Source organism: Macaca mulatta, chromosome 1 (genome assembly GCF_049350105.2).
Source record: "Macaca mulatta isolate MMU2019108-1 chromosome 1, T2T-MMU8v2.0, whole genome shotgun sequence".
NCBI lineage: Eukaryota > Metazoa > Chordata > Mammalia > Primates > Cercopithecidae > Macaca > Macaca mulatta.
The window spans coordinates 211,945,989-211,969,258 of NC_133406.1; the positions used below are offsets into that span (position 1 = coordinate 211,945,989).

Consider the following 23,270-nt stretch of genomic DNA (forward strand, 5'->3'; position numbering starts at 1 on the left):
ATTCCTCCAACACACATCACATTTTTGAGAGAGAGAGAGTGTATGTGTGTGTGTGTAACACACAGAATAAATGTATAAGAGTTGGACTAGTTTTTTTTTTTTAAATGGGGTCTTCCTATGTTGCTCAGCCTCTTGAGTAACTGCGACTACACGCCCATGCCACTGAGTTCAGCAGAAGTCAGCTTTTACAAACATATTTTCTCAGTAATTAAAAACCAAAAGCTGTAATACCATCCTTGGTAAATTGAAGAGGGTTATATATCTTCACCTAGCTTTGATATAATAGTACAGAGCATGGTGGTTCATGCCTGTAATCCCAGCGCTTTGGGAGGCTGAGGCGGGCAGATCACCTGAGTCAGGAGTTCGAGACCAGCCTTGGCCAACATGGCGAAACCCCAACTCTACTAAAAATACAAAATTAGCCAGGCGTAGTGGCACAGGCCTGTAATCCCAGCTACTTGGGAGGCTGAGGCAGAAGAATTGCTTGAACCCAGGAGGCGGAGGTTGCAGTGACCCAAGACTGCACCATTGCACTCCAGCCTCGGCAGCAAGAGCAAAACGCCATCTCAAAAAAAAAAAAGTACAGAAACTGCTAGGTGCCTATTGGAGATGTCTCTCCCTCTTGGGAGGCTGCCTCTATCTGTAAAGAGAGCTAGGAAATGTGGCCTTTTAGTTGGAAACAATCTGCTCTTAATTATATGGGGATTTTGTTAATAAGAACAAGCTACTCAAGAGGCTGAAGGTCACAAGATGGCTGTTCTCTGACCCAGCCAGCCATCTGTGTTCTAAGCAAGAAGGCAGAGGGGAGGCCTTTTGGCCTTCTGCCCTCCTCCTGCTCTCTTCAGAATAGTAGCCATATGTTAAGGTTGGCAGAGCATAAATTTAGGAGACTGGGACCAAGACAGTTTTATTAACATACACATAGATTTTACTCTTCAAAATAGACGTATGCCTTAAACATTCACACTAAAATAAATCCCAATTATACTATATACAAAGCCTGATTATGGACATTTACTACAGAAAGACAAAATGACTTATGATCTAGAGTCTGGTCCTAAAGTTAAACAAACATGGGTTTGAACTTGTTCAGACACTTGCCATCTATGTGGCTTCCTGGATACACATAACATCTCTAAGCCACAGTTTCTTTATTAAGCTGTTGATAGTTACAGGTTGTTTTGATTATTAAATTAAATGCTATCATATCTTGTAAGGCTGAACATGTACTCTATGACTCAGCAATTCTACTCCTAAGTATCTACCTTAGAGGAACTTTGAGATGCTTACACACACCTACACATCCAACACACTAACACACACATGTACAAGGAGACATCACAGGCATAGACAAGAAGACATGTACATGAATGTTCATCGCACCACTGCAATGTCTATTACCAGGAAAATGGACACATTAATTATGGAAGTCATACAATGAAATGTTATACCACAGTAAAAGTAAATTCACTGAAGCTATATGCAGTACCATAAATAAATTTCTTAAAAATAACAGAGTGGGGCCGGGCACAGTGACTCACGCCTGTAATCCCAGCACTTTGGGAGGCCGAGGCAGGTGGATCACAAGGTCAGGAGATTGACACCATCCTGGCCAACATGGTGAAACCTCGTCTCTACTAAAAATACAAAAATTAGCTGGGTGTGGTGGCATGAGCCTGTAATCCCAGCTACTCGGGAGGCTGAGGCAGGAGAATCGCTTGAACCCAGGAGGCAGAGATTGTAGCAATCCGAGATTGCACCACTGCACTCTAGCCTGGGAACAGAGCGAGACTCCATCTAAAAAAAAATAATAAAAAATTAAATTTAATTTAAAAAAAAAATAACAGAGTGGAAAAAAGTAAATAGCAGAATTCAAAATATACCATTTTTAAAAAGCTCAAAACCAAGCAAAACTAAACAGCATATTTTTAAGGACCTATCTATTGTAATATACATCTATATACAGTAACATAGAGATGGTAAGTTTTTTTTTGAGACAGGGTCTCACTCTGTCACTCATACTGGAGTGCAGTGATGCCATCATGGCTCACAGCAACCTCGACGCAGGCTCCAACAATCTCCTGCCTTAACCTCCCAAGTAGCTTGAACTACAGGTGCATACCACATGCCTGGCTAATTTTTAAAATTTTTTGTGGATTTGTGATCTCACTATATTGCCCAGGCTGGTCCCAAACTCCTGAGCTCAAGCAGTTTTGCCACCTTGGCCTCCCAAAGTGCTGGGATTACAGGTATGAGCCACCAAGGCCGGCCTAAAATTATTTTTTAAATAAATGTGAAATACAAAATGCTTAGCTGCAGTTATCTCTGAAGGGAAGAAAGGCAGGAGAATGAATGGGGGAAGAGAGCATTGGTAGATTCAACAGTACTAGTATAGTTCTAGTTCTTAAGTTGGATGGTAGGTTTATAGGTGTTACTTTAATATTATACTTCCTAAACTACATTTCATGTTTCATAGATCCTTTCTTTGAGATGGAGTAGCACTCTGTTGCCCAGGCTGGAGTGCAGTGGCACGATCTCGACTCACTGCAGCCTCAACTTCCCAGGTTTCAAAGCGACTCTTCTGCCTCAGCCTCCCGAGTAGCTGAGACTACAGGCATGCACCACCACGCCCAGTTAATTTTTGTATTTTTAGTAGAGATGGGTTTCAGCATATTGGCCAGGCTGGTCTTGAACTCCTGACCTTGTAATCCATCCGCCTCAGCCTCCCAAAGCCCTGGGAATAACAGGCGTGAGCCACAGCCTCTGGCTCATAAATTCTTTTTAATGAATCAAATATCACATAAGCATATAAAAATAGTGTAAAAGGATACTAGGCACCAATTTACATCACTTAAAGAGGACATTCCATTCTTGTTATACTCCAATAGTTGCTGCTTCACTTTCTTTTTTTTTTGATACGGAGTCTCCCCTGTCGCCCAGGCTGGAGTGCAGTGGTGTGATTGCGGCTCACTGCAAGCTCCGCCTCCCGGGTTCACGCCATTCTCCTGCCTCAGCCTCCCGAGTAGCTGGGACTATAAGTGCCTGCCACCGCGCCCGGCTTTTTTTTTTTTTTTTTTTTTTTTTGTAGTTTTAGTAGAAATGGGGTTTCACCGTGGTCTCGATCTCCTGACCTCGTGATCTGCCCGCGTCGGCCTCCCAAAGTGCTGGGATTACAGGCGTGAGCCACCACGCCTGGCCTGCTTCACTTTCAATAATCCATTCTCACCACTTAGCATAAGTAAATTCAGTACTATCCTAAGCAGCTTTCTAAGAACTGTTGACTTACTTTCTTTGAGTATGTTTCAAACTTTTCTTGAAAAAACAAAATTCCCAAATGATTTGAGATATATTAGATGTAACTTCTACAGTATGAATAGTATAAAGGCTTAGGTATGACAATTTCCACAAGTATGTTTTATACAGAATGAGGGGAATGTTTAAAAAGAATATGAAAAAAAAAAAAATTCAGTTTGTAGCAAACCAAAATGCATTCTAGTCAGTAGACTAACATAATTGAAAGAATTTCGCTGGTTAGCAAGAATATAAAATATCCTATAATTAAACATTAAAATGGCTAAACTATTCTGTGGTATATCTAGAATAATGTCTGTTTGTTTGTTTGTTTGTTTGTTTGTTTGTTGAGACAGAGTCTCACTCTGTCAGCCAGGCTGGAGTGCAATGGCTTGATCTTGGGTTCAAGTGATTCTCACGCCTCAGCCTCCCAAGTAGCTGAGATTACAGGATTTGCCACCACACCCAGCTAATTTTTGTATTTTCAGTAGAGACAGGTTTCATCATGTTGGCCACACCGGTCTCAAACTCCTGGCCTCAAGTGATCCGCCCACCTCAGCCTCCTAAAGTGCTTGAGTTATAAGAGTCTGCCACCACGCCCCACTGAATAACTGTATTTTTAATGGCACCCAAACACTAGACTTCCCTAGTTGCATCTAACAAAAAGAAAGCCATTGGCCCTCAAGACATTAAAAGGCCTATTTTTTTTTTTTTTTTTTTTGAGACGGAGTCTCACTCTGTCGCCAGACTGGAGTGCAGTGCTGAGATCTCGGCTCACTGCAACATTCTCCTCCCGAGATCAAGCGATTCTCCTGCCTCAGCCTTCCGAGTAGCTGGGACTACAGGGGCGCGCCACCACACCCAGCTAATTTTTGTATTTTTAGTGGAGATGGCGTTTCACCATGTTGGCAGGACGGTCTTGACCTCGTGATCCACTTGCCTCGGCCTCCTAAAGTGCTGGGATTACAGGCCTGAGCCACCCAGCCCGGCCAAGAGGCCTATTTAAGATTCAAAATTAAGCAAAAAGTTTAAAGTTACACTGATCCATTAATCTGGCCTTCCCTTGCATATCTGGTGCTATTCTATTCTCATTTCTGAATAATTACATACCCTGCCTTATCTCCCTTTTTGTGGTTCCACCATGCTCTGCGTATTAGCTCCATACACAGGATATTTTCTTTCAGCCATAATGTAGGTTTCTCTCCCTCTCTCCTTTTGTATGAATTGATTTCATTCCACATTAAAAACATAAAACATCTGACATAGTTGCTAATACCTTGTTTGCCCTTATAAATGTCTTTAATACATCAAACAGCATGAACCAGACCAGTGAACCCCAGGGCAGCCCTTTGATATTTAAACCAGTCAGCTATCTTCTTCATAATTTTATTTTTATTGGTCAAAGTTACATGCTAAATATTGAAGCAGGGAGGAGTATAGGTATGAAACAAAATGCAGTTACTACTTTAATGAAATGAAAAGTAGAGTCACTATTTCCAGTAATCATGTGTCATTCAAGTTGCAATTATTTACATGTTACAGAAATCCCAAATTTTTTTCTACTAGAAATCAGTAGACCAAAATAAAAAGTGGAATATAAAATATCAAATATCCAACATTGTCACATTATGTCTTGTTAATCCTAAATTGTTTATATCCACATTTTGCCCAGTTCCAATCTAACTGACAGGTGTTATAGCAGAAGATTCTTCTTTTGAGAAAGAAGTTGGCCAGGCACAGTGGCTCACGCCTGTAATCCCAACACTTTGGGAGGCCGAGGCAGGCAGATCACGAGGTCAGGAGATCAAGACCATCCTGGCTAACACAGTGAAACCCCGTTAGCACTGCAAGGTGAAGGCTGCAGTGAGCCGAAATTGTACCTTTGCGCTCCAGGTGGGCGAAAGAGTGAGACTTCAACTCAAAAAAAAAAAAAAAGGAAGAAGTTGAAGTAGACAACGTTAAGGTTCTTTTCAATCACAAAAGTATTATTTTTACTAGTAAAAAGGAATAAACATTTAGTAAAAGAATAAAATTGTATACGCTATCAAATATCCAAATCTTTGTCAGCAGCGTTTTCATTCTTATATTCATTCATTCACAGAATGGATCTGAAAGGCATAAACTCACTTTTTTCAAAGATGAATTTCCCATACATCATACAATGTCTACTCTCCTATCACAGTTGGGACACTCTGGCTAATTCACAAGTATAACAGCAGTCTGAGGCCACTCTGCAAAACCAGGCTATATTAACCAGCACTACAACAATGTTTCTGGCAAATCTTGACTAATGTCAATCTAATTCAGCTAGCCCAAGAGAATTTTGTATCGCTGAAAGGAAATTTATTTTCTAGTTTTGTTGCCAAACCTACCTAAGGAACCCCACCAAAATACACAAGAGAAATAAATATTCAGTGGCTAATATACAGTATTCTGACATTAGCCTCACAATCTACATCAACCCATTAACTTTGGCCCATTTTCTAACTTAAAGAAAATTTTAAAACAGAATATTAAACACTTATACTTAATATATTCACTGCTCCACAATATCTTCCTTCCTTTAGAGTTATGAAACTCCTTTTTATTCCCTTAGGGTGACGCTATGGTTGCAGTAAAAAAAGACACATTTAACACTATCTGGGGTTGATGACATAGCTCATTTTAAAAATTATCAATTTAAAAACTTGAACTACAGATACCAAGTAGTTATTATCATTAACAAACATTAACTGAACTCCTTTATGTGACAAGGACATCAACAAAGAGAATATACACCATCTTTATCAATATAATACCCCGCCCCAATAAAAGGAGGAGAATTATGTCAGAGGTTTCATTTCTCTTCAGGAACACATATTATCTGTATGTAATTTTTACCACCAGATAATTAATCAAGTAACAACACAGACTTCACTGGAATAAGGACAATTACAGTATAATTCAGTTTATATCATTATTAATAAGAATGATTTTAGATGGTAAAGTATTACCTCCAAATTTAAAGATTTATAAACAGGATTATATTCTGGTTCTTTTTTGTTTTTCTTTTTTGAGACATGATCTCACTCTGTCACCCAGGCTGGAGTGCCATGGCACAGTCTCACTGCAACTTCTGCATCCCAGGTTCAAGTGATCCTCCCACCTCAGACCCCCAAGTAGGTGAAACTACAGGCGCACACCACCATGCTCAGCTACTTTTTTTGTATTTTTGTTAGAGACGCGATTTTGCTACGTTGCCCAAGCTGGTCTCAAACTCCTGAGCTCAAGCAATCCTCCCACCTCAGCCTCCCAAAGTGCTCGAATTACAGGCATGAGCTACCACACCAGGCCATATTCTGATTCTTAAAATTAGTTTTGAAATCTCCTTTTTTTTGAGAGAGAGCATTTTTCCTAGCTATTCTTTTCTTCTCAAACAGATCTAAGGCTGGATGTGGTGGCTCACACCTGTAATCCCAGCAGTTTGGGAGGCAGAGGCAGAGGTGGGTGGATCACTTGAGGTCAGGAGTTTGAGACCAGCCTGGCCAACATGGTGAAACCCTGTCTCTACTAAAAATACAAAAAATTAGCTGGGCGTGGTGGCACGTACCTGTAATCCCAGCACTTTGGGAAGCTGAGGCAGGTGGATCACTTGAGGTTGAGACTTTGAGACCAGCCCGGCCAACATGGTGAAACCCCTTCTCTACTAAATACAAAAATTAGCTGGGCATGGTGGCACGTGCCTGTAATCCCAGCTACTCGAGAGTCTGAGGCAGGAGAATCACACACAAAACACACACACACACACACAGATCTGAGAGTCTTTTTTTTTAATTATTGTGAGTACACAGTAAGCACATATATATATGGGGTATGTGAGATGATTTGATATGGCATGCAATGTGAAACAAGCACATCATGGAGAATGGGGTATCCATCCTCTCAAGCATTTATCTTTTGAGTTACAAACAATCTAATTATGCTCTAAGTTATTTTTAAATATACAATTATAATTGACTATAGTCACCCTATTGTGCTATCAGATAGTAGGTCTTACTCATTCTTCCTTTTTTTTTTTAACCAATTAACATCCTCATCTTCCTCTCCTCCCAGCCCCCGGCCTTCACACTACTCTTTCCCAGCCTCTGGTAGCCATCCTTCTCTCTATGTCCATGAGTTCAATTTGTGGGATCAATTTTTAGATCCCACAAATAAGTAAAAACATGAGAAGTTTGTTTTCCCGTGTCTGGTTTATTTCACTTAATGATCTCCAGTTAGTTCCATCCATATTGTTGCAAATAACAGGGTATCTTTCTTTTTATGGTTGAATAGTACTCCATTGTGTATATGTAGATTTTCTTTATCCATTTATCTGTTGATGGACACTTAGGTTGCTTCCAAATCTTAGCTATTGTAAACAGTGCTGCAACAAACATTGGAGTGCAGATATCTCTGATATATTGATTTCCTTTCTTTTGGGTATATATCCAGCAGTGGGATTACTAGATCATATGGTAGCTCAGTATTTAGTCTTTTGAGGAACCTCCAAACTTCTCCAAAATGGTTACACTAATTTGCATTCCCACCAACAGTGTACGAGGGTTCCCTTTTGTCCACATCCTTGCCAACATTTGTTATTGCCTTTGTCTTGGATATAAGCTTCTCATTGTAGTTTTTCTTTTTTTTTTTTTTTTTGAAGTGGAGTCTTACTCTGTCACCCAGGCTGGAGTGCAGTGGCACGATATCAGCTCACTGCAGCCTCCACCTCCCAGGTTCAAGTATTTCTTCTAGTCTCCCAGGTAGCTGGGACTACAGGTGCGTGCCACCACGCTGGGTCTCGATCTCCTGACTTAAGGTGATCCACCCATCTCGGCCTCCCAAAGTACTAGGATTACAGGCATAGCCACAGCGCCCAGCCTCACTGTAGTTTTGATTTGCATTTCTCTGATGATCAGTGATGCTGAGCACCTTTTCATATGCCTGTTTGTCATTTGTATGTCTTCTTTTGAGAAATGTCTATTCAAATCTTTTACACATTTTTTCACTGGATTAGTTTTGAAATCTTTTTTCTTCCTTAGAATCAAAGGAACTGTTATTACGGAAATTTTTACCAAATTAACATATTTTGCTTGTTCCACTGGCCAGAGCTGAAACCCACAGTCCTGGTATATAAGTAGGGGAAGAACTTTTTCTTATCTTTTTTCTTCCAATAAATTGAGTTAATATTCCTATTACAATTTAAAACAACAAAGTTAAGATTTTCCAATGGAATCAAAACGTTGGGGGGGTGGAGATAGAGGAATGAAATCCTCAAAGCTCCATATTACCTCACGTGATATTGTGATATAGTAAGAAATATGTATTTGGTCGCTGGTCCTGGCACATAGTTCCTAAAACCCTTGGAATCTCCAAAGTGCTGTGTCTCTGTGAATACTAATGAATTGAGTGATGGCTGGGGCTCCAGGATAGCCTTAGGATGGGGGCTGGTTGCCAGGGGAACCAACCATGTGATTAGAGGGATAGAACTTTCAGTGCTGCCTTCACATGATCTCCAGGGAGGGGAAAGGAGCTTTAGGTTGAGCTAATCACCAATGCCCAATGATGTAACCAATCAGGACATAATGAAGCCTCCATGAAGAATCAAAAGGACTGGTTCAGAAAGCTTCTGGACTGCTGAACACACGTAAGATCCTGGAGGTTGGTGTGCCCAGAGAGGGCAAGGTAGCTAGCTCCATGTCCTTTCCCCCCATACCTTGCCCTATGCATTTCTTCAACATGGCTGTTCATCTGTATTCTTTGTAATATTCTTTATAACAAATGGGTAAACATAATTAAAGTGTTTCCCTGAGTTCTGCAAGCCCTTCTAGGAAACTGATTGAACCCAAAGAGGGGGTTGTGGGAACCCCAATTTGGAGTCAGTTGGTCAGAAGCACAGGTCACAACCTGGGTCTTGTGAATAGCAGCTGATATGAGAGACAGTCTTGTGGGACTGAGCCCTCAACCTGTGGGATCTGATGCTATCTCCAGGTAGATAGTGTCAGAATTGAAGTGAATTACATAAGACTCCCAGCTGGTATCCTTTGGAGAATTGCTTGGTTAGTGTGTGGGAAAAACCACCCCACACATCTGGTGTCAAAAGTGCTGTGCTGACTGTGAAAATAGGAAAAACATTTTTGTTTTTGTTATCTCTGTACTTTTTCAAATAAAAAATTTATAAAAATAAAGAAGGAACATCAAATTGTTTATAGTATTATCATTAACAGGATTATGGGTAATTTTTAGTTTTGGTCTTTATACTTTATTGTTCAAATTTTCTACAACTCCACAAATTTTCTAAAACTTCATAGTACTTGTAAAGTCAGGGGAGAAAGCATTTTTTTTTTTTTTTTTTTGAGATGGAGTTTCACTCTTGTTGCCCAGGCTAGAGTGCAATGGCACCATCTCGGCTCTCCGCAACCTCCACCTTCTGTGTTCAAGTGATTACCCCACCTTAGCCTCCCCAGTAGCTGGGATTACGGGCATGCGCCACCACACCCTGCTAATTTTGTATTTTTAGTAGAGATGGGGTTTCTCCATGTTGGTCAGGCTGGTCTGGAACTCCCGACCTCAGGTGATCCGCCCCCCTCGGCCTCCCAAAGTGCTGGGATTACAGGCATGAGCCACTGCGCCTGGCCTGAGAAAGCATTTTAAATCACTTATTTCTATGGATTTTCTTTGCAGAAAAACTGTTAATAAATTAGTACTACAGCTTAGGTAACATTTGACAAATATCTCTTATGACTCAGTAAAAATTCACAGAAAAACATTTCTTCTTCCAAAGGATACTCATCTTACAAAACCTGCCTAGAACTATTATACCTCGTTGGACTTACACCTCATTCTTCCCCATTATTTTTGAGATGAGGTCTCACTCTGCCACCCAGGCTGGAGAGCAGTGGTGCGATCGCAGCTCACTGTAGTCTTGACCTACCAGTCTCGAGCAATCTTCATACCTGAGTCTCCTGAGCAGCTGGGACTACAGGAAAGCACTACCATACCTAGCTTTTTTTTTTTTTTTTTTTTTTTTTTTTTGTAGAGACAGGTCTCAGGAGGCTAATCTGGAACTCCTGAGCTCAAGCGATCTACCCACTTGAGCCTCCCAAAGTGCTAGGATTACAGGCATAAGCCACTGAGCCTGGCCCTTCTTCATATTTGACTTCACATTAAACGTGATGATAATGTGATATTCTGTTTAATACTGTGAAATATGTTCTGAAAGCCAAATTCACCACCTAGTGATTTTTTTATGTGCTTTCCATACCCTGTACCTCAAGGTAATAAATAGGTGATTAAGACTTTCAGACATGAAAAGTCCCCAGTAAGAAAAGTAAATGTCAATGCTTTCATTTTCTTATCAAACACCACAATGGATATCCTAATGCATATTTTCTGGCATATAACATGTCAGACAATTGTAAACATTTTCTTTTGGTCACACAATATACATCCCGACTCTGGATGTTTTTGTTTCCCTACTTAGGACTAGGATAACTCACCTCAAAATTAAATATAATTGCAACCAGTCTAGAACAGTTTCCCCAACAGACTTGATTTCCAAGAAATACTAATTTTTTTTTTTCTTTTTGAGATGGAGTCTCGCTCTGTAGCCCAGGCTGGAGTGCAATGGCACGATCTCGGCTCACTGCAACCTCCACCTCCCAGGTTCAACGGATTCTCCTGCCTCAGCTTCCAGAGTAGCTGGGTTACAGGCACCCGCCACCACGCCTGGCTAATTTTTGTATTTTTAGTAGAGACAGGGTTTCACCACGCTGACCAGCCTGGTCTCAAACTCCCATCCTCAGGTGATCCGCCCACCTCAGTCTCCCAAAATGCTGGGATTTCGCCACCGCCCCTGACAAAATACTAATTTTTGCACCTATCAAACATAACATCAAAACTGGTTACTTCAACCATTTCCCAAGAAACACTTTACTATCTGATTTCGTATGATATATTTTAATGCTAGTTATCTTAGTTTAATCAAGGCACTTCTAATAATTATTCCGAAAGTATATGCCCAAAACAGTCATTTAAAATCAAGATTTAAGTTTTCTCCCCAATGTACAGATTTGTTTAAGAGCTCTGGTAGTTTAGCTACAAAGATGGCTACCAACAACTCCTCCTATCAAGTGTTACAGTCATGAATAAGGACCAGCCTTCTCAAGCCAGCTCCCAGATGACTGAAGCATCCAAGTTGAGGCACCAGATATCAAAGTAAGGCCATACTGGATCCTCCAGCTCCAGCCCAGCCACTGTAACTTACACCACGTGAAACTGATAAGCTGCCCTAGTTTCTATCACATGGATCAGAAATAAGTCATTTTCACAGAGCCCTGCCCAAAATCCTGATTCACAGAATCATAAAAAATAAAATAGCTATTATTTTAGATCATTAAGTTTTGAGGTGATTGTGTAGCAATAGATAACTGATACTAGGGCATTCTGATTCAAAACTACAAGAAAAATATTAAGATCTTTAAAAAGTGCTTGAGGCCGGGTGCGATGGCTCATGCCTGTAATCTCAGCACTTTGAGAGGCAGAGGTGGGCGGATCACGTGAGGTCAGGAGTTCTAGACTACCCTAGCCAACATGGTGAAACCCTGTCTCTACTAAAAATACAAAATTAGCCAGGTGTGGTGACGAGTGCCTGTAATCCCAGCTACTCGGGAGGCTGAGCCAGGAGAAGCGCCTGAACCCGGGAGAAGGTCATTGCAATGAGCCAAAGATTGTGCCACTGCACTCCAGCCTGGGCAGCCAAGACTCCATCTCAAAAAAATAAAAAAAATTTTAAAAAAAAGTAAATATAGACACAAAAACCCTCAACAAAATACTAACAAACCAAATCCAGTGGCTATAAAAAAGGATTATATACCATGACCAAATGAAATTTATCCCAGGAATGCAAGATTGGATTAACATACAAAAGTCAATCAATGTAATACACCACACCAATAGAATAAAGGACAAAATCCATGTGATCATCTCAATAGACACAAAAAAAGTATTTGAAAATACCAACATCCTTTCATGATAAACAACACTTAACAAACTAGGAATAGAAAGGAATTTCCTCAACCTGATAAAAAGTGTCTAAAAAAAATCCACAGCTGACATCAATACATCCTGTAACAACATACAGAGAAAGGCTGAGGGTTTTTATCCAAACATGAGGAATAAGACTAGAATGTCTACTCTTACCACTTCTATTCAACATTGCACTGGCTATTCTAGCCAGGGCAATTAGGCCCAGAAAAGAAATAAATAAAAAGTATCCAGATTGGAAAGAAAAAGTAAAACTATCCCTATTTGCGGATGACATGATCTTGTAAATAGAAAATTATAAGGAATCCACACAAAAAAATACTACTAGTTTAAACAAGCAAGTTCACCAAGTTTGCAGGTTACAAGATCAACAATGAAAAATCAGGGCCGGGCGCCGTGGCTCACGCCTGTAATCCCAGCACTTTGGGAGGCCGAGGCGGGCGGATCACAAGGTCAGGAGATCGAGACCACAGTGAAACCCCGTCTCTACTAAAAAATACAAAAAATTAGCCGGGCGCGGTTGTGGGCGCCTGTAGTCCCAGCTACTCGGGAGGCTGAGGCAGGAGAATGGCGTGAACCCGGGAGGCGGAGCTTGCAGTGAGCCGAGATCGCGCCACTGCACTCCAGCCTGGGCGACAGAGCGAGACTCCGTCTCAAAAAAAAAAAAAAAGAAAAAGAAAAATCAGGCCAGTTGTGGTGGCTCATGCCTGTAATCCCAGCACTTGAGCCCAGGAGTTTGAGACCAGCCTAGGCAATATGGCAAAACCTAGTCTCTAAGAAAAATTGTAAAATTAGCCAGGTGTGGTGGCACATGCCTATGGTCCCAGCCACTCAGGAGGCTGAGGTGGGAGGTTTGCTTGAGCCCAGGAAGCAGAGTTTGCAGTGAGCAAAAATCACACCACTGCACTCCAGCCTGGATGACACAGCCAGATACTATCTCTAAATAAATAAATAAATAAAAAATCAACTGTATTTCTATACATTTGCAATAAATAATCTGAAAATTAAAATTTTTAAAATTCCATTTAGCATGCAAAATAATGAAATACTTAAACAAAGTACAAGACTTGCATTGCAAACTATAAACCATCAATGAAAGAAATTAAGGAAGACCTAAATAAGTGGAAAGAATCCCATGTTCATAGATTAGAAGACTTCATATTGTTAAGATGGCAATATTCCCAAATCTACAGATTCAATGCAGTCGATATCAAAATCCCAACTGCCTTTTTCACAAAAATGGACAAAACCGATGCTAAAATTCATATGGAAATACAAGGGATAGCCAGAACAGCCAAAATAATGCTGAAAAATAAGATCACAGTTAGAGGACTCAAAGTTACCAATTTCAAAGCTTACTACAAACTTACAGTAATCAAGACAATGTGGTACCAGCATAAGGATAAACATGTAGATCAATGGAATGGAACTGAGAGGCCAGAAATAAACTCATACATCTATGTCCAGTTGGTTGCAACAAGGGTGCCAAGACAATTCAATGGAGGAAAGGAAAGTCATTTCAACATATAATGCTGGGACAACTGGACATCCACCTGCAAGTGAGTGAATCCAGACAGACCCTTGTCTCACATCGTATAAAAAACTTAATTTGAAATGGATCAAAGATATGAAGGTAAGAGCTAACATAAAATTCCTAGAAGAAAGATAGGTGTAAATTTTCATGATTTTGATTTAGGCAATGATTTCTTACATACGACACCAAAAACAATCAAAATTTTTTCTCTAAATTAGACTTCAAAATTCAAAAGTTATGGCCAGGCGCGGTGGCTCATACCTATAATATCAGCATTTTGGGAGGCCGAGGCGGGCGGATCACCAGGTCAGGAGATCAAGACCATCCTGACTAACACGGTGAAACCCCGTCTCTACAAAAAATACAAAAAATTAGCCGGGCGTGGTGGCGGGTGCCTGTAGTCCCAGCTAGTAGGTAGGCTGAGGCAGGAGAATGGCGTGAACCCGGGATGCAGAGCTCGCAGTGAGCCAAGATCGCGCCACTGCACTCCAGCCTGGGCGACAGGGCAAGACTGCATCTCAAAAAAATTAATTAATTAATTAAATATACAAACTAAATATACCAAATATATTCAACTCAAATATGTTCACAATACTAACAGTATTGTGCTCTCAACATTTAAATTGTCAACTGAGGTATTTAAAAATCTAACAAAATGTCGATACGTTTCTTTGTAAAACAAGAATATCTTGCAAAAAAGCTTTAGTTCTTCTGTCACTAACTTCTCATATTTCTCTGTCCTACTTAAACACTTGACCTCTAGAAAGCTACCCCAAAAATAAAACAACGAATAATATTAATGACAGATACTAAGGCCATACTCTCATGGAGGAAGTTTGCTTCTAAGTGATTTGCAGAGCATATGGTCTTTTAATATTCTACATGATTTTCACTACCAAAAGAAGAGATGAAGAAAATTAGAGTTGACATGGAAGAGAAAATGTACTGAGAGCCTGAAAAAAAGAGAATATTTAGTCTGAAACTTAACAGAGGAGAAAGATCTTAGACTGAAAATACACAACTAGTTTGGCCTGTTTTTTATCTCCACATTAACACTAACATGAATTATTTGGGAAAAAAAGATATCTGCTTTTTTTTAAGGGAGGTAGGAAGGGAAGTGTGAAAAAAAAAAAAAAAAAGCAGCAGCAGCAGCTTTGGTTCCTGGAAGAAAAGATATAAAAATATACAGGCCAGGCACGATGGCTCATGCCTGGAATCCCAGCACTTTGGGAGGCCAAGGAGGGTGGATCACCTGAGGTCAAGAGTTAGAGATCAGCCTGGCCAACATGGCGAAACTCCATCTCTACTAAAAATACAAAAATTAGCCAGGTGTGGTGGCACCCACCTGTAATCCCTGCTACTCGGGAGGCTGAGGCAGGAGAATCACTTGAATTCGGGAGGCAGAGGTTGCAGTGAGCCAAAATAGTGCCACTGCACTCCAGCCTGGGAAACAGAGCAAGACTGTCTAAAAAAAAAAAAAAAAAAAAAAAAAAACTACAAGTTTCTAGTTGAACATTAAATCCAAGAAAATGATTCACATGAAGCAACTTATAACAACCAAACAATTGCAATAAATGCTTAAAATAAGAGACTAGGCATATTACAACCTCTTGGTTCATCTCTTAAGATTACTTACTGTGCAGAAGTAGATTTACTGTTAAAATAAACTTAAACTCAGGGCCCTCATTTGTACTGGCCCCTGCCAAGGCCACCAAGCTAAAAGGAAGACTGAATTATCTTTGTGCTGTCTCTATCGAAAATATTACAAAGTCATTGGCCGGGCGCAGTGGCTCATGCCTGTAATCCCAGCACTTTGGGAGGCCGAGACGGGCGGATCACGAGGTCAGGAGATCGAGACCATCCTGGCTAACACGGTGAAACCCCGTGTCTACTAAAAAAAATACAAAAAACTAGCCGGGCAAGGTGGTGGGCGCCTGTAGTCCCAGCTACTCGGGAGGCTGAGACAGGAGAATGGCGTAAACCCGGGAGGCAGAGCTTGCAGTGAGCCGAGATCCGGCCACTGCACTCCAGCCTGGGTGACAGAACGAGACTCTGTCTCAAAAAAAAAAAAAAAAAAAGAAAAACAGAGATTGATTTGCAATGACATTGTCTACTTTAGCAAGAAGGAATACAGCTAAACAGTGAGAACATAATAAAAAAGGGTTCGGGGACTGGGCGCGGTGGCTCACGCCTGTAATCCCAATACTTCAGGAGGCCGAGTTGGGTGGATCACCTGTGGTCAGGAGTTGGAGACCAGCCTGGCCAACATGGTGAAACCTGGTCTCTACTAAAAATACAAAAATTAGCAGGGCATGGTGGCATGTGCCTATAATCCCAGCTACTAGGGGGTCTGAGGCAGGAGGATTGCTTGAACCTGGGAGGCGGAGGTTACAGTGAGCCAAGATTGAGCCACTGCACCCCAGCCTGGGTGACAGAGTGAGACTCAGTCTCAAAAAAAAAAAGGAACATCATTTAAAATAATAATTAGTTCCCATTCATTAAGAGCACATTATGCGACAGGTACTATGTTAAGCATATTACATATTATTTCTGATCATTTCAGCAGTTCTAAAAGGTAGGTATATCATGTTAAATGTTATACAAATTTAACAGATAAACTGAGAAGCAGGGAGAATGTGTAACTTGCATAAAGACACGCAGCGGTCAGTACCACAGCCAGGATTCTAAACCACATTTATGACTCCATTGCACATTTATGACTGTATTGCACTGTTCCTTAGAAACAATTCCAAGAACCTTGAATCAGTAACCTAGTTATTCCATAATTAATGTTATATGTTACAAAGGACACTCCCTTTAACATTTAAACTCAGCCTGCTCTAGGCACCAGGTGTTCCATCTTGATCACACCAACCTACCTTTATCACCACTTTCCTCAACCTAACTTGGGACCTGATTAAGTACTAGAATCTCCTCAAACAAAACTCTCAGAAATAAAACTGCAACAAACTAAACAGTGGTTTTCTCAGGTATCAAATGGTCTTAAGATTAGAAGAACCGGAAGGGAGTATTTACTGAGAGCTATTTTGTTCCAAGTTATGGAGCTATAATCAGAGATTATATGATCTGTGGCAAACGGTAAAAGGAAGGCCTCCCTACCACTACCCTAACACCCCTGTACTGTTTGTGTTTCTCTTCTGTGAATGGTAATTAGACATTCTGTGGGTAACTGTGGTCTCCCCTAAGGGTTATATAGACCTGGTGTTGATCACATGAAAGTGGGGCCTGTATCAGATATAATCACAGGCTGGTAAGATAAAGACTTTTTTTTTTCTTCTGGACCTTCTCTGTATTTAGAGAAATCTGGATATGCTGGAGGCACTCCCAAGTAGCAGAGGTAAAGACGGCTTCTGCCACTAGCAAACACATGTGTTGTGAGTCAAGTAAGGGAGGTATCCCACTAGAAGACCACAAATTACAGAGGTGTGTGTTTTATCTTGTGAGCCAGATATTACAGAAGCATACTAGTAACTCTGTACTTATTTCCCTTTTTCATCCTTGAGCCTTTGGTAACATACCAGATGCTACAGCCTGGTCTCAGCTGTGTTCTGCAGGAGTATTAAGAGAAGACTCTCCTCTGGGGCAGAAAATTAAAAGAAAGCAGCACCTCTGAGGTCAGCAAGGGATTCCCCAGGGGAAAGTGAATCTTTAGGAACAAAAGTCCTTGCTGTGAGCCCCAATTACTCCACCCCATGCTCAGAATCTCCTTCTAAAGCCAGCTCTGTGGGACCCTGGCTTTTATTTATTGAGATAGAAAGCAGTTTTTCCCTATCAAAAACAAAACCTTACTGTAAATCCAGGTCTGACTCCAAATCCCATATCCTTTGTTACATCATACTGCCTCCCAAATATACTATTAATAGAAAATTGTTCAGCCAGAGAATCATTTAAGAGGAGAAGGAGAAAGGAAGAGACGAGAGGAAAGAAGGGGGAGGGAGGGATTTCATCAAAGCAATAAAAACTCATTGTAGATTGGATGTAAAAGACAGAAATATTTAAATTAATTAGTATATATGGAGAGTAATATCTGATGCATTCAGTATGTGTTAATTCCCTTCCTTAGGAATAAGGATCATAGAGCCAAGTAGAAAAATGTGGTCTTATGTTTTGGCTTTTGAGAAGTCCAAATATAATGATATTAGAACAGATATCCAACACCAACAACAAAAAAACTCCATGTTTCCTTATTGAAAATTTTTTTTCACAGGTAAAAAGAACCCAGAATTGGGGTGAATTCATCAGTTCTCGGTTTCAATCAAAAAGAGGAACACAGTATGCACGTCTCCAAAATGTATAAAAGCAAAAATATATGTAAATTCATGAATTCATTAAACTGCAAAATCACTTGCCATTTTATTTACTTTAAGACAATAAGGTATATCTTTCTGTAACTGCTAAAAGCTACACTTCAGATTGCAGGTCACTTGTATACAAGTTCCCCTTTCAAAAACACCCTCCCAACTCAAACCCCTTCCTGTTTTTCAACCTTGTATGTTTACTTTCACATCTGCTGCAAAAGATAAAAGCAACAATGGAGACATCAACCACATGACTGTGTTCTACCCAACCGGAAATAAAGCTCTGAAGCCAGACTTGCTATGAAATGGGTCTTTAGAATACTCAGGCATAAAAATGTTACAGTGTAAGTCTGGATCAAATCCAAAGATCACCACTAGACAAAACCAGGTGCAGCTATATTACATATGTTTATATATAATAATCATTAGACATATCCAATTTAAGTAGAAAAATGCATAAGTCAAGATGTAAAAATTATTCTCAATGGAAGATTAGTCTCTCCCATCTCCATGAGGTCAGATTTTATCAAAGGGAAAAGGGAACTAACATTTATTGAGGACTTCTGACAGGCACACTACAAGGTTTGTTTTTATTATTCTATAGGTTCTCTGCAATGTATTATGGTTATTCTACAGAAGAAACTGAAGTGTTGAAAAGTACTTTCACAAGATCACAATTAGTAAGAAATCATTGGCTTTGACAGAAGAAGATCCAAATCTCTCCTTCCCCACCCACTCATGGACAAAAGTAAAGGTATAGTTGTAAAAAATACTGGGTTTGAAGCGAATTTTCACTTGCTAGTTGTGTAACTTTGGACACGTTACTGAACTTTTGGCTGGGTTAATACCTACTCCAAAGAGCTGTGATGAAGATTAAATGCAAAAATAACAATGGGTAACATTTATTCGGTGCTGGGCACTGTTCTAAGTATTTCATATATTAAGCCATTTAATCATCAAAACAACCTTAAAAGATATGTATTTGTATCATACCTATATTACAGAATGATTAGAAGTGAGGTGATATGGTTTGGCTCTGTATCCCCCCACCCAAATCTCATCTTGAATTGTAATTTTTGCATTTTTTTTTAAGTAGAGATGGGATTTCACCATGTTTGGCCAGGCTGGCCTTGAACTTCTGACCTCAGGTGATCCACCTGCCTCAGCCTCCCAAAGTGCTGGGATTACAGGCATGAGCCACCACGTCTGGAATATAATTTTTTTTTGAGACGAGGGACTTGCTATATTGCCCAGGCTGGTCTCAAACTCCTGGGCTCAAGCAGCCTCCCACATCGGCCTCCCAAAATGCTGGGATTACAGGCATGAACCCCATCTTTCATATTTTTGTGATCACATATAAAACACAGAGTCCTGCTCCCTTAATATGTATTAAATGAAGAATCGTGTCTTTCCTCTGCTCAAAATCCTCCCAAGAACTCCTGTCTCCGAATAAAATGCGAAGTCATCAACACAGTCAATAAGGCACTACAATGATTTGCTCCTTCTCCTACCTATGACCTCTCTGAATTAAACTCCTACTATTTTTCCCTAGATCATTTTGACCCAACATGCTGGATCAATGTTTCTCATACACACCAAACCCACTTAACTTTTGTGCGTTTTGTTCTTCTGCCTGGGATACTCTTCCCCAGATACCTGTACAGCTCACTGTCTTACTCCATTTAGGACTCTGCTCCAATGTCACCTTATCAGAAATATCACCCTTATCTAAAATGTACACCCCACCTGCCTCATTGTCTTCCGTTCTACTTTCCCTGATCCTCACTAAAATCTGATGTCTTATGTTCTATCACCGATTTATACATTTATTATTTATCCTCTACCACTAAAATGTAAGCTCCAGGCTGGATGTGGTAGCTCATATCTATAATCCCAGCACTTTGGGAGGCCAAGGCAAGAGACTACTTGAGCCCAGGAGTTCAAAACCAGAATGGGCAACATATGGAGACCCCATTCCTACAAAAAAATTTCATTTAAAAATTAGCCAGGATGGCCAGGCGCAGTGGCTCATGCCTGTAATCCCAGCACTTTGAGAGACCACAGTGGGCGGATCACAAGGTCAGGAGTTCGAGACCAGCCTGGCCAATATGGTGAAACCCTGCCTCTACTAAAACTACAAAAATGAGCCAGGCATGGTGGTGAGTGCTTGTAGTCTCAGCTACTCAGGAGGCTGAGGCAGGAGAATCGCTTGAACTCAGGAGACAGAGGTTGCAGTAAGCCAAGATCACGCTACTGCACTCCAGCCTGGACAACAGAGCGAGACTTCATCTCAAAAAAAAAAAAAAATTAGCCAGGCATAGTGGTGTGTGCCTGTAGTCTCAGCTCCTCAGGAGGCTGAGGTGGGAGGACTGCTTGAGCCCAGGAGGTTGAGGCTGCAGTGAGCTGTGACCACCCCTGGGCAATAGAGAAGGAACCTGTCCCAGAAAAAGAAATAAGCTGCACAAGAACAGACACCTCTAATTTATTCACTGCTATGTCCCAATGTACTTATGATAGTGCCTTCTAAATAGTGAACAATCAGTAAGTATTTATTACATGAATAAGTGGTAGATGTTTTAGTTATCTATTACTATATAGTAAATTACCCCCCAAAACATGGTGGCTTAAAACAACAAGCATTTATTATTGCACAGTTTCTGTGGATGAAGAATCCAGGCATGACTTAGCTAGGTGACTTTGGCTCGGGGTCTTTTTTTTTTTTTTTTTTTTCCTGAGATGTAGTCTCACTCTGTCACCCAGAGCTGGAGTGCAGTGGCACAATCTTAGCTCACTAAACCTCCGCCTCTCAGGATCAAGCCATTATCCTGCCTCAGCCTCCCAAGTATGCTGGGACTACAGGTGTGCAACACCATACCCAGCTAACTTTTGTATTTTTAGTAGAGACAGGGTTTCGCCATGTTGACAAGACAGGTCTCGAATTCCTGACCTCAGGTGATCCACCCACCTTGGCCTCCCAAAGTACTGGGATTACAGGCGTGAGCCACGTACCCAGCCAGGGGTTTTCATGAAGCTGTAGTAAAGCTGTCTACTGCATTTGCATTCATCTCAAGGCTCAACTCTGCCTGGAGAATCTGCTTCCAAGATCACTCACACCAAAGATCTGCATCCAAGCTTACTGACAGACCTCATTTTTTTACCACATGGACATCTCTACAGGCTGCCTGAGTGTTCTCAGGATATGGTAGCTAGTGGTCCCAGGGAGAGGGAGAGAGCCAGAATCCCAAGAGAGAAGCCACAGTATTTTATAACCTAATCTTAGAAGTGACATTCCATCACTTTTGCTGTATTCTATTCACTAGCCCCCACTCAAGGGGAGGAAATTACACTAAGGGTATGCATACTAGGAGGCAGAGAAAATTGGGGGCCATAATAAAGGCTGCCTACTACAGTATGCATAATAAAAATTTTTTCAAAAAAACAAAAAAACTTGCCCTTTAGTTATATATTATTTAGTATATTTATTTAAATATGATTCTATGATCATTATGCAATTATTCATCCCAATGCTAGTCTTTTCGATCTTACAAAATATCAGAGAGAATACATGAAATACTGAACATTTCTTGTTAACCAGTGTTCATTAACGGTCAGAGATAATACAACTAGCAAGGATAAGTCAACAAAAATGGCATCTGGAGAAAAAAAGACTTATTGGGTAAATCTTGCTAAGTAGATGACTCTGACCTTTACTATTTAATCATTATAGGCATCATCTTTAGGAGATGGAATGGCACTTAATAAAAGATCAGCTTTTTATATTACAGTTAAAGAAATAATAAAAATTCAAAGGTTACTTAGTAAGCTAGAGGATATATCAATCTACTGTTAAGAAATAAAAGGGTTGCCAAGTGCGGTGGCTCACACCTCTAATCCCAGCGCTTTGGTAGGCCAAGGCAGGTAGATCACCTGAGGTCAGGAGTTCGAGACCAGCCTGGCCAACACAGTGAAACCCTGTCTCTACTAAAATACAAAAATTAGCCGGGTGTGGTGGCACACGCCTGTAATCCCAGCTACTTGGGAGGCTGAGGCAGGAGAATCACTTGAATCCGGCAGGTGGAGATTGCACTGAGCCAAGATCCCATCACTGCACTCCAGCCTGGGTGACAGAGTGAGACACCGTCTCAAAAAAAAAAAAAGAAAGAAAGAAAGAAAAAGGTTTTAAGGCTAATTACACATACCCGATTATCAGAATCAAACAGTGCATCACGGCCAAGTGTGTTGGCTCACACCTATAATCCCAACACTTTGTGAGGCCAAGTCAGGAGGATCTCTTGAGACCAGGCTGGGCAACATTGTAAGATCGTCTCAGGCTGGGCACAGTGGCTCACGCCTGTAATCCCAGCATTTTGGGAGGCCGAGGTGGGTGGATCATGAGGTCAGGAGTTCGAGACCAGCCTGGCCAATATGGTGAAACCCCGACTCTACTAAAAAATACAAAAATTAGCTGAGCATGGTGGCACACACCTGTAGTCCCAGGTACTTGGGGAGGCTGAGGCAGAAGAATTGCTTGAACCCAGGAGGCAGAGGTTGCAGTGAGCTGAGATAGCTCCAGCCTGAGCAACAGAGTAAGACTCCATCACACACACAAAAAAAATTCCTGCCTCTAAGAAAAGTTTTTAAAATTGGTGGGGCATGGTGGCATGTACCTGTAGTCCCAGATACTCAGAAGGCTGAGGTGGGAGGACTGCTTGTGCCCAAGAGTTCAAGGTTAGAGTGAGCCATGATTGCCCCACTGCACTCCAGCCTGGGCAACAGAATGAGACAGAGGATAAGAAGATAACAATAAATCTTCAGAGAAGAAGATATCTTTAAAACCTCTTTTCTCTACCAGGTTTCTTATTCTTGGTCTCCTTTCCCTTAAGTAGCTCTCCTTTACTTTATTTACTTGGCAACAACTATTTCCAACCTAACACAATTATCTGGAGACTATCTAAATATAAAATATAATTTTATAGGCCAGGCATGGTGGCTCACGCCTGTAATCCCATCACTTTGGGAGGCCAAGGCAGGCAGATCACGAGATTAGGAGTTCAAGACCATCCTGA

The 23,270-nt window shown here is 40.9% G+C and overlaps 1 protein-coding gene and 1 long non-coding RNA gene across 51 annotated transcripts in view; both read right to left on the reverse strand.

The window, feature by feature from the left end:
* The window catches only part of EPB41 (erythrocyte membrane protein band 4.1), a 278,208-nt gene that overhangs the window by 178,456 nt on the left and 76,482 nt on the right, over window positions 1-23,270 (reverse strand). The gene's annotated exons all lie outside the window — the stretch shown is intronic.
* On the reverse strand, window positions 10,656-16,463 carry LOC144334735 (uncharacterized). Its single transcript, XR_013404900.1, has 2 exons — window positions 16,174-16,463; window positions 10,656-11,078 (listed from the first exon to the last, which is right to left on the reverse strand). It is a non-coding gene; the product is annotated as an uncharacterized LOC144334735 (long non-coding RNA).